The sequence below is a fragment of the Anarrhichthys ocellatus genome, unplaced genomic scaffold (genome assembly GCF_004355925.1).
Source record: "Anarrhichthys ocellatus isolate YVR2014 unplaced genomic scaffold, GSC_Weel_1.0 scaffold49, whole genome shotgun sequence".
NCBI classification, from domain to species: domain Eukaryota; kingdom Metazoa; phylum Chordata; class Actinopteri; order Perciformes; family Anarhichadidae; genus Anarrhichthys; species Anarrhichthys ocellatus.
The window spans coordinates 692,571-712,856 of record NW_022280079.1 but is presented as its reverse complement, the minus strand read 5'-3'; the positions used below and the strand labels follow the sequence as shown (position 1 = coordinate 712,856).

The following is a 20,286-nucleotide window of genomic DNA, read 5'->3' as shown; positions in this document are numbered from 1 at the left end:
GATGAGTCTAACAAATTTCAAATGAGTCCAACAAAGTACAGATGAGTCCAACAAAGTACAGAAGAGTCCAACAAAGTTCAGATGAGTCCAACAAAGTACAGATGAGTCTAACAAAGTACAGATGAGTCTAACAAAGTTCAGATGAGTCCAACAAAGTTCAGATGAGTCCAACAAAGTACAGATGAGTCCAACAAAGTTCAGATGAGTCCAACAAAGTACAGATGAGTCCAACAAAGTACAGATGAGTCTAATAAAGTACAGATGAGTCCAACAAAGTACAGATGAGTCCAACAAAGTACAGATGAGTCTAATAAAGTACAGATGAGTCCAACAAAGTTCAGATGAGTCTAACAAAGTACAGATGAGTCTAACAAAGTTCAGATGAGTCTAACAAAGTACAGATGAGTCTAACAAAGTACAGATGAGTCTAACAAAGTTAAGCTGAATAGATAGATGAGTGAATGGATGAGTCTGACAAACAGACAGCTGTCCCTGGCCAACAATAGCTAAAGCAGACAAGGTAGAGCTGAAACTGACAAACTGAGCCTAATGGAGTGCAGCTTAAGCTAATGGAAGTTGATCTTGGACTGACAAATCTCAGAGTATAATGACGATAGTTTACTGTGGAGGCTGATATACCTTTCCATCTCTGCTCATATTTCATCATGTAGAAACTCCTGGTAGACTACCCTAAGCAGCTCTATCTCAGATACCAACATGGCTGGTCGAGTGAATGGGCTGTTCCACTCAGTTCCACTCACACAAAGCCGTCCAGACGAGCTTGCCAACACATTCAACCAGCAACAAGCCAAAGCTCCTTTCTTAAACTGAGACCCAGCGGCACAACAAATCGCCTTTGTTGCTTTATCACAAAGCATTCCTCTCTCCCAATATGACGAGAGGAAGAGTCTTAATCAGGTTAGCTGAGAGACACACTGTGCTGTAGGACAGGTCTGTTTACCTGTGGGTTGTCTGAACTGTGTGTTGCCTGAATAAGATGCACTCATTTGAATTCATTGTCATTTTTTAAAACTAGAAGTTCCTGATACAAATGTACAAACAACACAAGGATGTTTTCATCAAAGTAATGATGAAGCTCCTTTCTAATGTAGTCTGTTTTACTTACTTTCGCCTACAGCTTTAAGATATTACCAAAAGTTATACACATTTATTAGCTACAAGCTTCTGACCTGCCAAGCACTCTGCAGTTGAAAGTTAGCTTAATGCTACATTATTAAACATTTGTTATCGTAAATTGATCAAACATAAAATGTCACACATAGTGAGAAAACCACAGAGCCTTACAGTCAGCCTTTGCAGCTCAATGGAGCGCTTTAGCATCTGTCCAGTCAAATACTAATTTCTCATTTTAGAAGATAGAAAAATATAATATTATGGCTTCATCACTTCACCCTGAATGAACTGAATTTAAAGCTGCAGGGCAATTCAGTGAAAATAATTTTGCTAAAATAAAGTTCGTTCAGTAATTTATTCTTTAATCCAGCCGTTATTTTACTTGAAATGAGAAGAACATTTATTCATGTATTTCTATGTATTATTTATAATCCATCCAGTTAAATTTGAAAAATGAGAATAATATTAGTTAAAATATAATTGATGTGTACTTTCTTTATTTGATTTGACAGTTGTTTACTACACAGAGACGTTACTACTACTAGACTTCTTGAATATAGATAATATAATTTGGGTCGTGGGTCCCGGCTTGTCATTAAGGGGTGATGGTGGGTCCCGCAGACAGACCAGTTGAGAACCACTGCTCTAATGCATTTATTTTCTAAGGTTGCAACTACCAATCATATTGTGAATGTATTGATCATTGTTTTGATATTAATCATAGTGTATGTGAAATGTTAAAATACTGACATGTTCAAAAGAAACATGCATTTAGCAAATACCCTGAAAAAAAGATGCAAAACAATCACTAGATTATAGCGGCTTCCAGGACTCCAATTCAGTATTCAGTGTGTTACATTAAAAAATAGGGGAAGCGTTGTAAATATGGAAGGCTATCTGTTTTTACCTTTCACCTGAACAGAAAAGACAGCTGTTGGTGCCAGAGATTGGCCAGAGATTGTGTGACTCTAATGGGCTTAATTGCAATCACATTATTGACTCGTGACTAAATGATTAACTGATTGAACGTCAGTATCTGTCAATAGAATGGATTCATTCATTCTCTGCTGAAATAACTATTAATGTAAAAGTCTCTTTTCAGTGTGTGAGTAAGTCAAACTTCATACTTTATCAACTCAGTGGAAGCTTTAACTCGAAGCTCCAGTATTGGTTAATTTGATCGTACACCACTAAATGAAGGTCAACTGTGCTTGTCTATTCAGGATGTCAGAGTTCTAGGCTCACTCAAGAACTCTAGGGCCAAAGATGTTTACATTACATTACATACATTAGTTATTTAGCAGATGCTTTTATCCAAAGAGACTTACAATAAGTGTATTCAACATAGGTATTCAAGAGAACTACTAGTCACCAGAAGTCATAAGTGCATCTCATTTTTTAAACAAGCATCTAAGAGCATAAACCAGAGCTAACGTACAGTGCAGAAACAAACAAATACAATAAGTGCAACAAACTAGTATGAATACAATAAGTGGAAGGCTCAGGGTAGTACTTTTTGAAGAGGTGAGTTTTCAGCCTGATGAAAGATGGGCAGCGACTCTGCTGTCCTGACGTCAGTGGGGAGTTCATTCCACCACTGTGGGGCCAGGACAGAAAACAGCCGCGAGGTAGCAGAGCGAAGTGGTCGGGCCGGGGTGTAGGGCTTGACCATGGCCTGGAGATAGGAAGGAGCTGTTCCTTTCACTGCCCTGTAGGCTAGCACCAGAGTCTTAAACTGGATGCGAGCTCTTACAGGGAGCCAGTGTAGAGAACGGAGAAGGGAAGTTGTGTGGGAGAACTTGGGGCGATTGAACACCAGGCGAGCTGCAGCTTTCTGGACAAGCTCCAGAGGTCTGATGGCTGACGCCGGGGCTCCGGCAAGTAGTGAGTTGCAGTAGTCCAGGTGGGAGATGACAAGAGCCTGGATGAGGACCTGCACCGTCTCATCAGTGAGGAAGGGGCGAATCCTCCTGATCTTGTAGAGCAGGAATCTGCAGGAGTGTCTAACCGATGCAATGTTTGCTGAGAACGACAGTTGGTCGTCCAGGGTCAGACCCAGGTTTCTTGCAGTCCGAGTTGGCGTCACCACGGTATCGTCAATGGTGATGGACAGGTCTCGGTGCGGGCAACCCTTCCCCGCGATGCGTGCCTCCACTTGAGTGTCACCAGGGGGAAATGACAAGACCAGCTGGGTGTCATCGGCATAACAATGGTAAGAGATGTATGTTTATGGAATTGACAATATTTTTATAAAGAAACACAAAGGCACACTCGCTCACCCGATCACAAGCATTGTCAACAAATCTCTCAGGCAATGTGTGTTTCCGAAAGGATGGAAATCAGCCATAGTAACACCCATTTTTAAGTCAGGAGATTCAACCGATGTCTCTAATTATCGGCCAATCAGTATCCCCCCTGCTGTTTCCAAAATTGCTGAGAAATGTGTTGCAGAGCAACTTATTACACACCTCAACAGCTCTCCATATCAGCTGCATCCTATCCAGTTTGGTTACAGGGCTAATCATTCGACTGAAACAGCCAACTGCTTCCTCTTAGAGAATGTGAAGCTTCAAATCTATAAAGGGGGTGTAATAGCAGCGGTTTTTCTTGACCTGAAGAAGGCTTTTGATACAGTTCATCACAATGTCCTGATTAATAAACTGTGAAATTTTAACTTTTCCCGAGAGTCTCTTGCCTTGCTGAAATCCTACCATGAAGGAAGAACCCAGTGTGTCAGAGTGGGTGATGTTTCATCATCTACTCTGAGATCTAATGTGGGAGTACCCCAGGGTTCTATTTTGGGACCTTTGCTATTCATCCATCCATCCATCCATTTTCCTCCGCTTATCCGGGGTCGGGTCGCGGTGGCAGCAGGCCAAGCAGGCTGACCCAGACTTCCCTCTCACCGGCAACATGTTCCAGCTCATTCTGGGGGATCCCGAGGTGTTCCCAGGCCAGCTGGGAGATGTAATCTCTCCAGCGTGTTCTGGGTCTTCCCCGGGGTCTCTTCCCAGTTGGACGTGCCTGGAAAACCTCCAGTGGGAGGCGTCCAGGAGGCATCCTAATTAGATGCCGAACCACCTCAGCTGACTCCTTTCGACGCGAAGGAGTAGTGGCTCAACTCCAAGCTCCCTCCTGATGACCGAGCTCCTTACCCTATCTCTAAGGCTGAGCCCGGCCACCCTACGGAGGAAACTCATTTCGGCTGCTTGTAGCCGCGACCTTGTCCTTTCGGTCACGACCCAGAGTTCGTGACCATAGGTGAGGGTAGGAACGTAGACCGAGTGGTAAATTGAGAGCTTTGCCTTCCGGTGCAGCGCCTGCTTTACTGCTGCAGCTGCACCGATCCGCTTGTCGATCTCCTGCTCCATCTTACCCTCACTCGTGAACAAGACCCCGAGATACTTGAACTCCTTCACTTGAGGTAGGCACTCCGTCCCCACCTGGAGGGAGCAATCCACCGGTTTCCGGCAGAGCACCATGGCCTCAGATTTGGAGGTGCTAACTCTCATCCCCGCCGCTTCACACTCGGCTGCAAACCGCCCCAGTGAATGCTGGAGGTCATGATCCGAGGAGGCTAACAGGACCACGTCATCTGCAAACAGCAGAGAGGCGATCCCGAGACCCCCGAACCTGACGTTCTCCACCCCCAGGCTGCGCCTAGATATCCTGTCCATGAAAGTCACGAACAGGACCGGTGACAAAGGGCAACCCTGGCGGAGGCCAACACCCACCGGGAACGTGTCTGACTTATTGCCGAGAATGCGGACACAGCTCTTACTGCAGTCGTACAGAGATGGGATCGCCCGTTGTAATGGGTCCGGCACCCCATACTCCCGCAGCACCCCCCACAAGAACCCCCGAGGGACCCGGTCGAAAGCCTTCTCCAAGTCCACAAAGCACAAGTAGACTGGTTGGGCAAACTCCCAGAACCCCTCCAGTAGTCTTGCGAGGGTAAAGAGCTGGTCCACTATTCCACGGCCGGGACGGAATCCGCATTGCTCCTCTTGGATCTGAGGTTCGTCAAGCGGTTGGAGCCTCCTTTCCAGCACCCTGGCATAAGCCTTCCCCGGGAGGCTGAGTAGTATGATACCCCGGTAATTCGAGCACACTCTCCGGTCCCCCTTTTTGAAGATGGGAACCACCCCTCCGGTCTGCCAGTCCATGGGCACTGATCCTGACCCCCATGCGACATTGAAGAGGCGTGTCAGCCAGGACAGCCCAACTATGTCCAGCGCTTTCAGCATCTCAGGGTGGATCTCATCCACCCCCGGCACCTTGCCACCAAAGAGCTTTTTAACTACCTCAGCGACCTCTGCCAGGGATATGGGTGAGCCTCCCCCTAGGTCCTCAGGCGCTGCCTCCTCTGCAGAGGACATGTTGGTTGGGTTTAGGAGTTCCTCAAAGTGCTCTTTCCACCGCCCAATGATGTCCCCCTTCCTGAGCCGTCGGATGGTTTGCTAGAACCTCCTTGAGGCCAACCGAAAGTCCTTCTCCATGGCCTCGCCGAACTCCTCCCATGCCTGAGTTTTAGCATTCGTGACCACCGCAGCTGCAGCCCTTCTGGCCTGCCGGTACCTGTCAGCTGCTTCAGGAGACCCCTGGGCCAACCAGGCCTTGAAGGTCTCCTTCAGCTTGATGGCTTCCCTCACCTCTGGTGTCCACCACCGGGTTCTCAGGTTGCCGCCACGACAGGCACCGATGACCTTCCGGCCACAGCTCCTAGCGGCCGCGTCCACAATAGAGGCTTTGAACATGGTCTATTCGGATTCCGTGTCCCCAACCTCCCTTGGGATGTGTGAGAAGTTCTTCCGGAGGTGGGAGATAAAGACCTCCCAGACAGGGTCCTCCGCCAGACGTTCCCAGTTCACCCTCACTACACGTTTGGGCTTGCTGGGTCTTTCCAACCGGTTCCCCTGCCGTCTGATCCAACTCGCCACCAGGTGGTGATCAGTTGACAGCTCTGCTCCTCTCTTCACCTGAGTGTCCAAGACATACGGGCGCAAATCAAATGATACGATTACAAAGTCGATCATTGATCTCCGGCCTAAGGTGTTCTGGTACCAGGTACACTTATGAGCCACCTTATGTTCGAACGTGGTGTTCGTTATGGCCAAACCGTGGCAAGCACTGAAGTCCAATAACGAGACACCATTCGGGTTCAGATCGGGCAAGCCGTTCCTCCCAATCACCCCCGCCAGGTTTCTCCGTCATTGCCCACATGAGCGTTGAAGTCACGGAGAACTATGGAGTCGGTAGGCGGCGCCCTTGCCAGGACCCCTCCCACCGACTCCAAGAAGGCCGGATACTCCGAATTGCTGTTTGGTGCATAAGCACAAACCACAGTCAGAGCTTTGCTCCCCGCAACCCATAGGCGCATGGAGGCGACCCTCTCGTTCTCCGGGGAGAACTCCAACACAGTGGCGCTCAGCTGGGGGCTCGTGAGTATCCCCACTCCCGCCCGGCGCCTCTCACCCTGGGCAACTCCGGAAAAGGACAAAGTTCAACCCCTCTCCAGGAGCTTGGTTCCAGAGCCAGCGCTGTGTGTGGGGGTGAGTCCAACTATATCTAGCTGGTATCACTCCACCTCCTGCACCAGCTCTGGCTCTTTCCCCGCTAGCGAGGTGACGTTCCACGTCCCTAGAGCTAGTCTATTCCGCCGGCGATCGGCATGTCCAGGCCTCCCGCCTGACCTGCCGCCCGGTCTGCATTGCAGCCGACCCCGATGCTTGTCCCTGCGGGTGGTGGGTCCACAGGGTGGCTGCTCCATGTTGTTTCTTCAGGCTAAGCCCGACCTGGCCCCATGGGTGACGGCCCGGCCACCAGACGCTCGCCTACGAGCTCCCCTCCTGGGTCTGGCTCCGGGAGGGTGCCCCGGTTTCCCTGGTCCGGGCGAGGTGGCTGAAGTCCATGGGCTGCTTATCATAAGGGTCGTTTTTTTTGCCTTGGGAGACCCTACCAGGGGCTAATGCCCCGGACAACATAGCTCCCAGGATCACTGAGCCACTCAAACTCCTCCACTACGTTAAGGTGGCGATTCGCGGAGGAGCCTTTACTATTCAGTTTATACATTCATGATTTGCCGGGTGTCTGCAATGGGTGTGATATTCAAATGTACGCTGACGATACAGTGATTTATGTGCACGCAAAAAACAAAGAACAAGCTGCACTTAAACTCACATCCACAATGACAAATGTAACTAAATGGCTTGCAGATTCCTGCCTTCCACCTGAATGACAGTTTGTATGTTCTTCACAAAGAGGGCTTGCAAAGTGTCACCGGATCCAGATGTTTATGTTGCCGGTGAGAGGCTGGTGAGAGGCTCTACTGTCAGATTTTAAATATTTAGGAATTTTTATTGATTCTAATCTCTCTTTTAAAAAGCAGATAAAACATGTGACATAGGTCTTAAAATTTAATCTCATGAATTTCCAAAAGTCACCATCACTGCAATTTCCTCATCAAACACCATATATTGAGTTGGGAGAACCTCATTAAACTCACTGATGTGTGTCTGGTTTTTAAAATTGTCCATGGTATGGCCCCGCCTCCACTTAGTGATTTTATTAAACATAGCACTCAAAGCAGCAGACTCACTAGATCTGCTTCAAGAGGTGATTGTGTTATTTCACAAAGGTCAAGCTTGTTCAGTAAATCTACATTCTCTGTGAAGGCAGCTCACTCGTGGAATGCTCTGCCACCACACATACGCACACAAAACACGTACAAAACATGCAAGCATAACTTTAAGGAATGGCTTGTTGCCAATCAGGTGTGCAAGCATTGATGTGCTCTCTGTCCTGGCTGCTTGTTTCGCCTATATGTGCATTTGTCTTGTTCAGTGTTGCTATTTTCCATTTTGATGTGTCTGTTATGTGCCTCAGTGTTATATATGTGCTTGTACGGTAGGTGGGTTGGTTCTGGCTGACGCATGCTGCAGCCTGTTATGTCTGCTCTGCTCTAGTGTCTTATGTACACTTTTCTTTCGCTTATATGTGTATTGGTTTTGTCTATACGTTACTGTCTGTTTATCTATGAATTTTAATTCCATTTTTATTTGATATTTTGTAATTTTAGGCTGCCTTCAAACATCTGGCTGGGGACAGCAGATGAAAACTACCCACTCTGGCTAACTCTGGCTAACTCTGGCTCACTTACAGTGTGACTGTTGATTGGTGAGCATTGTCCCTGAAAAATAAACAAATAAATAAAATAAAATAAACAGAAAACTAGTACAGGAGCATAAAGAAGTATAAAGTGTGTGTGTTACGTCCTTGCTGGTAACACAACCATCGTCACACTTTGCCTTCAGAATTCTTGCACAGACAGACAGACTGACGGACTGTAGAAGTACTCTAAACCTCCTCCGTGGTAGTTCCCATACAGCAGGTGTCTCCAGGACCACGTTAGCATGATGCCTCACACAGACTCACGAGGTGAAAACAACACCAGCGTTGATGAGCACGCTAAAGCCTACATGATTTCATCAGGTATTATCACACATTGTAGTCATGCTGAGTCATACTGAGATCTGGGAACACAGTGCATTGCAATGACGTCTAATGCAGAAACAAGAGCGAACAAACCATCAATGTATCCAGTTTATCTACCTGAAATGTTGGTGCTAATCTCTCACTGCAGAGGAAATCCACAGCTATTCTGACGGTGTGTGAGATACGACACAAATGCAGCAATACAACGGACGGTTTGGGTCATTTTTTTACCTTCCAGGTAAGTTCTTTCCAGGAATGTCGCCATGTTCCCAGATGTTAGAAATGACCTTGGTGAGCACAATTAGGTCATTACTGACAGAACGTAACAAAAAGAAGGTCTGCCAGTTATCTTGCCCATGGTCTCATTTGTTTGTACCAGTTACACTTAAGTTGACAGTGATATATTGATTCCTCCTGGGAGTAAGGACAAGAGACGTGAAGACAAAAGGCACTCATGAGATGTGAGGATCTATACATTACTACTTCATGCTTTAGCTTGCACATAAAGGGCAGAGCTGTGTGGACTTAGATGCACAAACAAGCAGTGACACAAACAGGTCAGACAAACCGGCGGGATAGGAACTAACTGCACTGCATCGCTAAATTAAGCCACAGTGAAAATTGAGCTTTCCACTCAATTTGCATTAAAGTCTGGTTTCAAAGAGAGATCAAAAATAAGTAGTTTGCTGTTGGTCATGCTCCATTCAGAATTTCCTCTTCATGTCAGGACTTGTGCCCGAGTCAGTTCCCATCACCTTGTTTACCAGAAACTGGACTGTTTTCATAGCCAGCTTCATAGAGACACAACAGAAACAGAACATTATTAGGTTGCTGTGATGGAGAGGCTTTTCTCTGGCTGTGTATAATTGGCAAAGCTTTGTCCGGCTTCCACAGTATCCACCAGCTCTAACGTCTCCATTCTTCACTCCCCGTCCTCACAGCCATAGGACTATGATGAAGCCGTCCACACGGTTGATCTATCAACCGAGCCGTCTGATGTGACTGTCAACATCATGCTGCTGCTGCTGCAGGACTTCAACTGCCAGCTGGAGATGGCAGCAAAGTCTTGGCTCTGAATAGGTAACCAGGTATGTGTATATGAAGGTAGGTACATCTCTTCTCCTATCAATCAGTGGTAGAAAATCACAACTGCCTATCTAATAGACAACGGACACATTTTGTTTAACAGACACAGACTAATTAATACAAAATAAATGGATATTGAACTACTGATACAACATAACTAAAGGTAACTAAGAGATAAAAGAAAGACATTTTGATTTCCCTCTCCTAATATATAGAACATATATAGACTTGGTGACTTTCTACCTGCTAATAGATATTCAATAATATAGTAATTCAAAATGTCTAATAGACAAACCCAAGCCCAATCGTTATGGAAATAAATGATCCACCTCTTTTAAATAGAACATACATTGGGACTATTATCCCTGATACATAGATAATAGATTTTCTTCAACTAACAAAAAGAAAATAGAATTAGAGACTGTCTTGCAATTTTCTACACCAAGAAATATGATGTTGCATATTTTGCCTCCATATATGAATGAAATGAGTGAAACCTCAAATTCATCATGAGTTACAACTGATAAACGAGGCAATGCTCCAAGTCAACCAAGCATCTGGATCTGATGTGGCTCCTCATTGACTGCTTCTTCATAAACACAAGCGTCCAGCGAGCAGTGATGACAGGAGCTGCTGAGGAAATGGCACCTCTGAATCAGCCAGCTGAAACAGCACACACACCGCTCAGAGCCACGGGGAAGCAGCTCATTTCATTTTGCTCTTATTTTGAAAGAAAGCCTTGGCAACAGCATGTGTGAATATTGCATCACAACCTACACTGCCAATAAATAACCTCTCAGCATATGCCTTACTGTACGGCAAATCTCACAGTCTCTGCGTTCCAGGAGAATATGCACACTGCACATATCGTAACAAAACACAACCGCGTTAAAGTCCACAGCTTGTTGACTCACCAGAGGAATTGTAGCAGGAGTTAAGGAGGCAGGCAGAGCAGGAGGAGCACGGCTGTCTCTTCCATGGGCTTTGCTCCGGGTGAAGGCAGCTCTGCTTGTGCGAGTGCTGCTAAACAGCCCTCCCTTCCTCCCTCTCTTTCTCTCTCCTGCTCTGGCTGCACCACCATTGTGCTGGTGTTATCAGACAGATGTGTCAACGTGAAGTGGATTCCTACAAGAAAACCCCACAAGGCTGCCCGGTGAAGGCAGCAGGACCAAGCATGTCCTGTCAGCTGTCAGAAAGAGGATTCTGAATTCTGTACACTGCTGCACTGCCACTGCCCTCATGGGCAACACACAAGGTTTGTCAATTTATCTACATGTATCTAATTCATCTGCTGTTGCATTGCTTCACCGCAATTGCATTGCTTCACTTGTGAAGCTTCATATACTGTATACTTTGAGTACATATGGTAATGCATTTGATGTTGCAGGACTGTTGCACTTTGGTCTCTGTCACTAACGGTACATGAGGAATATAGTAAAAGCACAAATGTGTGCTAGAATCTGAATATATGTAGCAGTTTTTGCCTGATGATGGCACTGGAGAGCAAAGCTAACCCACAAAGGACCTTAAGCTATTCCACTACCCAGCATGCTTCAGGCTAATGTCCAGTCGCAGGAAAAAAAGATGGATGAAATAGACTTCAGGCAAACCCAGCAACATTGGTGGCTGCTGTGCCCATATCTCTACTGAGACCTGGCTCAACCATGAAGTCCAGCATCAAGCCGCACTTGTTGGGCAAACTGAAGGACAGAGTGCAGGACTCTGGTGGGATAAGAGAAGGCAGACTCTGTGCTAGGGATGGGTGATATGATCTAAAATGTATATCAGAGTATTTCATTTTTTTTTGCAGTGACGGTATTATATCATGGTATTACAAAATGAAATATTAAAATTTTTTTTTTTATTGTATATTGGCTCCAAATAAGAATGAAAATGAGGTATAGACCTAGACGTGTTCTTGGATTAGGGAGCCTGCTCCATCATGTAAATGTAATGTGAATCATCCAGTTAGTAGCCTCATTACAGCCAAGCTGTTGTTTTGAGTTGAGAGTGAACTGTATTGCTGAGCAAACTGGATCTCAGCAATGCAAATGATGGCATCGAGGTCAATGCCTAACTTTAACTATTAATGGTCAATGACTAACCTTAACTATTAGTAGTCAATGCATAACCTTAACTATTAGTGGTCAATGCCTAACTTTAACTATTAGTAGTCAATGCCTAACTTTAACTATTAGTGGTCAATGCATAACCTTAACTATTAGTGGTCAATGCCTAAATTTAATTATTAATGGTCAATGCCTAACTTTAACTATTAATGGTCTATGCCTAACTTTAACTATTAGTGGTCAATGCCTAACTTTAACTATTAGTGGTCAATGACTAACCTTAACTATTAGTAGTCAATGCCTAACCTTAACTATTAGTGGCCAATGCCTAACTTTAACTAGTAATGGTCAATGCCTAACTTTAACTATTAGTGGGCAATGCTTAACCTTAACTATTAGAGGTCAATGCCTAACTTTAACTATTAATGTTTAATGCTTAACCTTAACCATTAGTGGTCAATGCCTAACTTTAACTATTAGTGGTCAATGCCTAACTTTAACTATTAGTGGTCAATAACTAACCTTAACTATTAGTGGTCAATGCCTAACCTTAAATATTAGTGGTCAATACTTAACCATAACTATTAGTGGTCAATGCCTAACTTTAACTATTAGTGGTCATTACCGAACTTTAACTATTAGTGGTCAATGCTTAACCTTAACTATTAGTGGTCAATGCCTAACTTTAACTATTAGTGGTCAATGCCCAACTTTAACTATTAGTGGTCAATGACTAACCTTAACTATTAGTAGTCAATGCCTAACTTTACCTATTAGTGGTCAATGCCTAACTTTAACTATTAGTGGTCAATGACTAACCTTACCTATTAGTGGTCAATGCTTAACCTTAACTATTAGTGGTCAATGCCTAACCTTAATTATCAGTGGTCAATGCCTAACTTTAACTATTAGTGGTCAATGCTTAACCTTAACTATTAGTGGTCAATGCCTAACTTTAACTATTAGTGGTCAATGCCTAACTTTAACTATTAGTGGTCAATGCCTAATCTTGTGAGAGTTTCGCAACTTGTTGGGTACCTTGTAGACACGACTATGTTGTGTCCACTACTTTTTTGTTTGCCCCCACATAACAAGAAACTAACCAAAAAACAAAACATGCTATTACAGGTTAATAGGCAGATCAGAAAACAGTAATCTGACCAGTACTCTCAGGATACATTACCTTGTCAAAGACAAATGTGCTTAAAGGGTAATATGGACCTGACAGTGGGATTGTAACAAAGGGTCACTAAAGTCTTCACAATACATCCATGAGTGTTGGCTGCACACCGATCAGGGGGGACAGCTAGCGAGCGCCTTGGCTCCGTACCATGACAAAGTTGCTCTGTTGTAAATGCAAGAGCATGTTGTACCTTACTGCCAGAAACAGGATTTGTGTTTGAGTCCATGCAAACTAATTACAAGCAGTCTAGAGTTAAGTTATGCCGTCCTCTATGTGTATCATTAAACTTCATTTACATACAAAGAGGATTATAGGAGATTAAAATTGCAGCTCAGGTGTAAAGATTTGGCTGTTTTGTGCTGTACAGCTTCTGTTGACTGTTGAAGCGGGAAACCTTTCTTCTCTCAAACATCTTCTCAAAGGTTCCAGCAGGAGAGACACACTTTTCTCGGCGATGAATATGCTTTGATACCATTTCTCCCGATTTCTGTCCTGCATAAGTGCCTTCAGTTGTTTCTGCAGTGAAAATCCTTTCCAGCTGTGAAATGAAGGTCTACATCTTAGAGCCGTTGGACTCTTCCAGCTAAAGCAAGCATCTTTATGTTGCACCATTTGTCTGTCACTTAGCTATTTCTAGAAAAAAATGTCGTAGGTGTGAAGCTTATAAAATTCAAAGAATGTATCTATCATTAAACATGTATACTGTTTGCTCCGAGCTGAAACATTTCAACAAGAAAAAGAGGTAACCCACTGCCTCTACACAACTTGTTAGATCACAGAGACTGAAGGCTGAACATTACCATTCTTTGAAGTGACTTTTGTTGGAGTGTTTTACAGTCTGATACAGTTTCAAAGGCTTTTTCAGTTTGCTCAGAGTAAAATTCAGAGAATACTTTGACTGTGATCAAAGCGATCCCTTCTGAGAACAGTTCTATCATCTCATTCTGCTGACTTGCTATAAGCAGCATTTATTTGGGGAGCAATTCTAGACTCCAGTTTGGGACCCACACGATACCAAGACCAAGCAGGCCATGTCAAGCTTAGTTTCATCAGACTCATTAATACCCGAGTTAGCTTGGGTGCTTGACATTACCTTTTAATTGTTTTGTTGTGGACATCTTAAACTTTTTTAACCTTCAGAGAACGAGCACCCCAATAGCAGGGGCAACCCACGACATAACCTATAACATGAGGCCATCAGCTTTCAGAATCTGTGAACCAATTGTATTTTGTCCAAACTATGTCTTTTTATGAAGTATTTAAAAAATAAAGTTGTACTAATTTAAACTTTGTAAATGTAAGACAAGCTGAGGTCAAAAGGATCATTTTCAACAGCTGGCTCCTAAAGCTTCAAAACAACCACCAGAAGGTGAAAGACACCAAAAAAAGTACACATTACTTTTTCGCTCCCATTCATACAAATGTGTGGATACCGTAGCACTGTGGGATCCAATGGGATTCTTCCATTGGATTTTGGATTATTGCAGAAAATAATCTCTGTGGCAAACAAATGTTTATGATATTTACCTATTTTGATCAGCAAGATAATCTTCACAAATAAACAACACTATTAAGATTTTTCAGTGAATGGAAGTCGCCAGCAGTAAAAAGCTAATGTTAGGTGATAAAGGAACTACACCACGGTCACATGATCACGAGTAAACACAGCGCAGCTGTGGAGGCGGACTAGTAGCGGTGATGACCTTCAGTAGTCTCATTTAGACATTTTTCAGTAACTGCCTTCCTAAAGACACTTAAAAGCGTTGAAAGTCACGAGGAGGGTGTCTACTGACGTATTTATACCGGAGAGCAAAATATTTCAATATCGTAAGCTTGTCAGTGTTCCCCCTGTTTGCGCCCCCCCCCCTTTGAAGGTCAAGTTAATTTTGTTTAATTTTGTTTTCTATATAGTGCCTGTCACAATCAGGCTTTGCCTTGGGTGTTTTGTGTGGTTTTCTGTAGCTCCTCACTTCCTTCACCTGTCCCTAATCAGTTCATTCAGTGCACCTGCCAGTCACACTCTCCCTCATCAGCACAACTCTCCTCACCTGTTCTAGTCACTATTTAAACCCCTGTCGTTCACTCACTCACTGCCAGATCATTGCTTTGTTTCCTACCTACCCTCCCGGTTTGCTCCTCCTGTTCCCGGTTTCCCAGTCTGTCTGCCCTGTTTTTGCCCTGCCTTGTCCTGCCGGATTTCCCCCCTTGTCTCGTCCTTGGATTACCTGTTTTTGTTTCGTGAGTTATTAAAACCCTTTTGTTCACTACTCTGACTGTCTGCATTTGAGTCCTCATTATGTCCCGTGACAGCGCCAGATCACAACAGAAGTCATTTAAGGTTCCCTTTCCTATAGAACAGGTCTACACCGTGTTCTGTTATTAAACAAACTAAACAGTCTTATGTTATTTATCTTATTTACACGACGGCATGTCATTTCTGTCTCTACATGGTCACGAGCGTACAATTCTCCTCTGCTCTCTGTATCGCGCACGGCGGAGTTCCGCCCCTATGCGCGCTCACACAGACACGTGCGCGCACACACAGGTGAGCACGCTCACACCAGCGGACAGAGAGCGCGCGTCGGAAAATATGCTGCGTCAACCACCTGAAAAGCAGACAACAATATATGCGTTTTTTAAACGCTCCCATGTGGTGAAGATGCAACACTCGCTCTCCTCCAAGTAGTAGCCGGAGTAGCTCTCCTGCTCCGGGTGCAAGTAGACAAGAGCCAGAGTGCTGCACGCTGCACGGAAATACTCCCCCTGGCTGTACAAGACTGATCTTGGTAAGTAAATGCATAGATAGATATAGAGAATGAATAGGGGATTATTTCAGTTTTCAGGAATGTTCTGTCGAATATGTAGACAGCATAAACCGTTGTATGTTGTCAGAAACCAGACCCGGTCATTTATAGTCTCTCTGCCAGTCCTACAGAAAGGACAAACTTGACAGACATGGCGTCTGAGCATCACAGAATAGCCTGTCAGTGCCAGCCAAGTTTGACAGCTGGTAAAAATGGTTTATTCTATTATGATTTGATCAATAACATGTTTGGCTCTTCAATGCTGATGATGCATGTCATTTCAGGCAGCACTGTCCTTGCGTCATTTGAGCCCACAGTTGTCCGATGTTTAGTTCAAATTATAATACATGTAGTGTATTTAAGAAAAAATATTAAATGATAAAATAGATGTAGCTTTGTGATTCTGTTTAGGCCAGCAGAGAAGGCTTTGCAGGCCCTGATGGCCCACCACTGAAAGAACACCATGATCCCTTTAGGTGTTTGTGCCCCCCCGTAAAGCTAGGGGAAACACTGCTTGTGTTCACCACTGACACAATGACTTGAAGACGAGGGAACTGGAGTTTGCTAACTCATTTCTGGGTTTCAGGACTTATTCCTGCACCACTCTATTGGTCAATATTAAATGCATTAATTCCTATTCCATGTTTTGGAAATGGAAATAAATAAATACATGTGTAGAGTGTTTTAAAGTAATACTCGTTAACAGTCAACAAGTAAAAAGTAAAGCCGCCTCAGTATATCACTGTTATAAGTATAAGCCTTATGGTTAAAGAGATATTCTTTATTCATTGTGGGGAAATCCTTTTAGGCGTTTTCCTGCACTTGAAAGTTGTTCTCTCTTTGTATTATATTTTCAGTTGCCATACTACCAAAATACAAGCTCCTCTAAGTGACACTGGTTCTGAGGACTAAAGCTGGATATTTGGTGCTGAGGAAGCTGGCACAGCAGATGTAGCATGGAGGTCACAGACAGTTCAAGCTATTGTTGTCATTCTTCACACAACCATTTCATCTTTCTTTAGTAAGACTGAGTGTAACACCATGCTCTGAGGCAACATGAAAGAGACTTTGTTCCAGTCTCAAACCTTCAGCTCAATGTAAAAGCAGCACCTGGTGCACAGCTAGCCTGGCTGGATGTGTTTGGTTAGTGTTGGTACACAGACAGTCAGCGGTGTGGATAATGTCAATCCCTGCATATTAAATGCTCATTTGCAATTTTCTGTAGCAGTCTCGGTAATATTTGTCTCCTTCAGTTTACTGAAGTATATCACATGACATGCTTAAGCTTTGTTTGAGTCACATAATTGAGGACTGCTTTAATTTAACACATCATACTATATTCAACACATGGTTCTGGATTACTCAATTAAAGTATCATTGTCCTATTTCTGCTTAAAATCATTACATGATGTAAAATGTTCACTCACTGTCGGATGCTCTTGGTCATACCAACTAGTACTCTTGCTCTGTAGTTATCTTTGAGAAATGTTCTTTGTAGGCAGAACATATTTATTTCAATCTGAAGCCAAACAAATACTTCCTTTTTCTTTGAGGGTAAAATGAAGTATTTAAATAGTAAAAGGAGTGTCATGTCCGTTCATTACTGACTTGGAGTCAGCAATAGAATGGTTTTGAATTTGACTGTAGTGGAAGTATGTCAAGTAGAGTTGAGATCCCAGAAGAGCTGCCCTGAGTAAAAGGCACAAAGATTAGACTATAAAGATCACGCCAAAGAACACAGAGCTTATATGAGTAGACATTTAGTTTAACCTTAGAGTTGATTCATGCATGTATGTTTTGTGATCTAATAACCATAATGTGATTGTAATTATGTTTCTATTAACAAGAGGCACTAAAAGACAGAAAAATGTTGAATTTGTCCTCATATGAGTAACATGACCTGAAATGAGGAAATAAGGAAGTGTATTCTGTTGAGGCCATGCATGAGATCATGAGCAGCTGGGTGAGGAGTGTGGGAAAGAGGACGGCTCAACTGGACAGTAAAAAGACAAGACTCGGATCATCGAGTTGGGATTGGGCGTGGGACACCGTTTGGCCCTCAGCTGAGGAAATGGTCCAGGACAAGCATCGGAGGACTTTGTCTCTGCTCACAGCTAAGAGGACACCGATCGTGGGCAGGAATTGGCTGACGGAGATTCTCACGTCCCCCCTGCGTAAGCAGGAGAAGAAGGACACTGTTTTCTGTGGCTCTGTAAGGAGTCAAGATGATCGCAGAAGGAATTTCCTCATCCTGGCATCAGGAGGCAGGTGTCATGCAAAGACCTGGCAAGTCATCTCCTCCTACACCACGAAGGATGTATTCTTCAAAAAGGACTTTCACCCAGCCTCGCCTCGGTAACAAATGAATGTAATGATCAGACTGTAATGAAATCAAGTAAAGGAAATATTTGAGCTGTTGCTTTGCCCTTGCTAATTATCCTAACCCTAAATATCTAAACTGCATATAAAGCAAGTAGCAGTAAAGTAGTAAAGAGTACTCATGGCTGTAACAAGTATTCCTGTGTGCCTAACATCAACAGAGCTCTGAATGGTTATTCTAGTTCTAAGTCCACTAAACAGACCCTCAGAGCCTATTCCTAGCTATCAAAACCTATCCTAGCACCTTACCAAGAGCCTAGATCCATTAGAGGAAAGCTTCTATTAACTGACGCGACTGATAGCTGCATTCGGCCAAGAGGGCGTCTCTGCCGTGTGCAGTTGCCAGAGGAAGGAGGGTAGACGTCAGGAGGGACGGCAGTGAGAGAGCCAGGCGAGTTTCCTCGACCACCAGCTTAAACAGATCACCGGGTATCCCGTCAGGTGGGTAAAAACCCAACACGATTGGTGATTAAACGGAGAGCTGGTTTATTTTATAGTGCTGTATCGAGGTTTAACTCCAGGATCCAACAGGTGTTATGAGAACCTCAAACACTTGAAATACTTTGACAAGCCCAACTCAAAGACTCAGTGTCTTTCCCGGAGCGTTCTACCCTATCGCACAGTCTTTATCAGCAGATGGAGCCCACATGGTGAAGTGGGTCAGTGTGTAGAGCGGGTTATCCTTTAACAAAAACATTGGCAGTTTGATCTTTGGCTCTTGAAATCAAAAATGTATGTATGTACTTGATTGTATATGACAATTGTAATGAAGTTTAAGTTGATCTGCCATTGAAAACCATGTAATATGGTTAAAGTTAGTAAGAGGACCTTGAGTTGGGATTGTTTGGTCAAGAATTAACTTGAATGCTTAAACATTCAAGCTGCTCTCATTTAGAAGATGGAAAATAAAAACCCATGTATTTAGTATTTGTGGTGTTATTTGCAATGCTCACTCTGAGCAGTGTTGGGTCATCAGAGGTTCAGGTTCACTATGCAGATGAAGAGCCTTGAGGAAACCCTCCCTGTGAAACAACTCCCCTGCACCTTCCAAATGGTAAATATCTTCATGGCCATGCCAAGCACAGTTATAGCACATTGATGATAAAAAGCTGCTTGTCGTGTTTGGATACATTTGTGCTTATTAAAACGTATCTGTTTTGGTCACTGAGTCGAGGGTAAACAGAGAGGAATTAGAGATGCATATTCCTCTGATATGTGCTTTCATATGAGAATATTTTGGGGTGGCTGCTGTAAGTTGTTGTTGGTTTTCCCTCTTTTTCCTTATCCTTTACATCTGAAATGCAGAAAGTGTGAGAATAGCCTCTCGGGTGCGATGGGAAGTCAACTTCTGAGAAGATCTGCTGTTTCTAAAATATTCTGACTTCATCATGCAGACCACCAGGCGTCACCAATCCACTGATGCAGTTAGAAGATGAGAGTAAGCACAGAGTGTTGGAGAGATTTACAGTGCAGTGTTCGGCGACCACAATAGTCTGGTATTCGGGACAAGTAATGGTGTGTTTTTCTCTCTCCATTTATTGAAGATGGCGGTAAAAGGCAAGCTCTTGAGAAGCTGTTCCATCAATGAAAGTTGCACTTGGGGGCTCAGGGTTGGTCTCATGTAATGAGTATGGGCCTTTAAAAGACTGCTATGCACTTAGGTATCAGTGCTGCAGTTGATGGAGCACATGTGGTGCATTAAGACAAGAAGGCCAGAGCCAGCGTTCAGCAGTAGGAGGAAGCGGCAGGTAAAGGGGACATCGAGAGTGAAAACACATTAGTTGAGACGTTGCTGTTAGAATGTACATGGAGAGCAGGGAGGACATGGGTGTGTGTGTGTGGGGGACAGATATAGTACAGGACGATTCTCACATCCACGGACACAAACACACTCACTGTAGAGCTGCATCCCAACAGGAGGGCTTTTATTTTTCATTCTCCATATTTTCCAAGGAAGAGCTCTTGCAGAGTCCGCTAAAGCTGCCATTAAATGAGTGAAAATGGTGAGCTCAATTACCACCTCTTAAAAACCTCTTCTAAAATTCCTTTTGGCCCAATGTCACATCAAATATATTACACATTAACATGTAGTGGATAGCATTGTTTAAAGAGCTGCCTTTTTCAAGGATGAAAACCA

General features: G+C 44.0%; 1 protein-coding gene and 1 long non-coding RNA gene across 9 annotated transcripts in view; one reads left to right on the top strand and one right to left on the bottom strand.

The window, feature by feature from the left end:
- The window catches only part of LOC116395730 (pleckstrin homology domain-containing family A member 5-like), a 120,484-nt gene that overhangs the window by 76,313 nt on the left and 23,885 nt on the right, over positions 1-20,286 (bottom strand). Inside the window, exon 1 of one of the 8 annotated variants that reach the window (XM_031869817.1) lies at positions 10,629-14,813. The exons of the other annotated variants lie outside the window; for them this stretch is intronic. The gene's annotated coding sequence lies outside the window, so the exon portion shown is untranslated. Of the gene's footprint in view, positions 1-10,628; positions 14,814-20,286 lie in introns of those variants that run through there. 8 annotated transcript variants of the gene reach the window in all.
- LOC116395732 (uncharacterized) lies at positions 15,237-18,188 on the top strand. The gene is made up of 2 exons (XR_004213544.1): positions 15,237-15,752; positions 16,628-18,188. It is a non-coding gene; the product is annotated as an uncharacterized LOC116395732 (long non-coding RNA).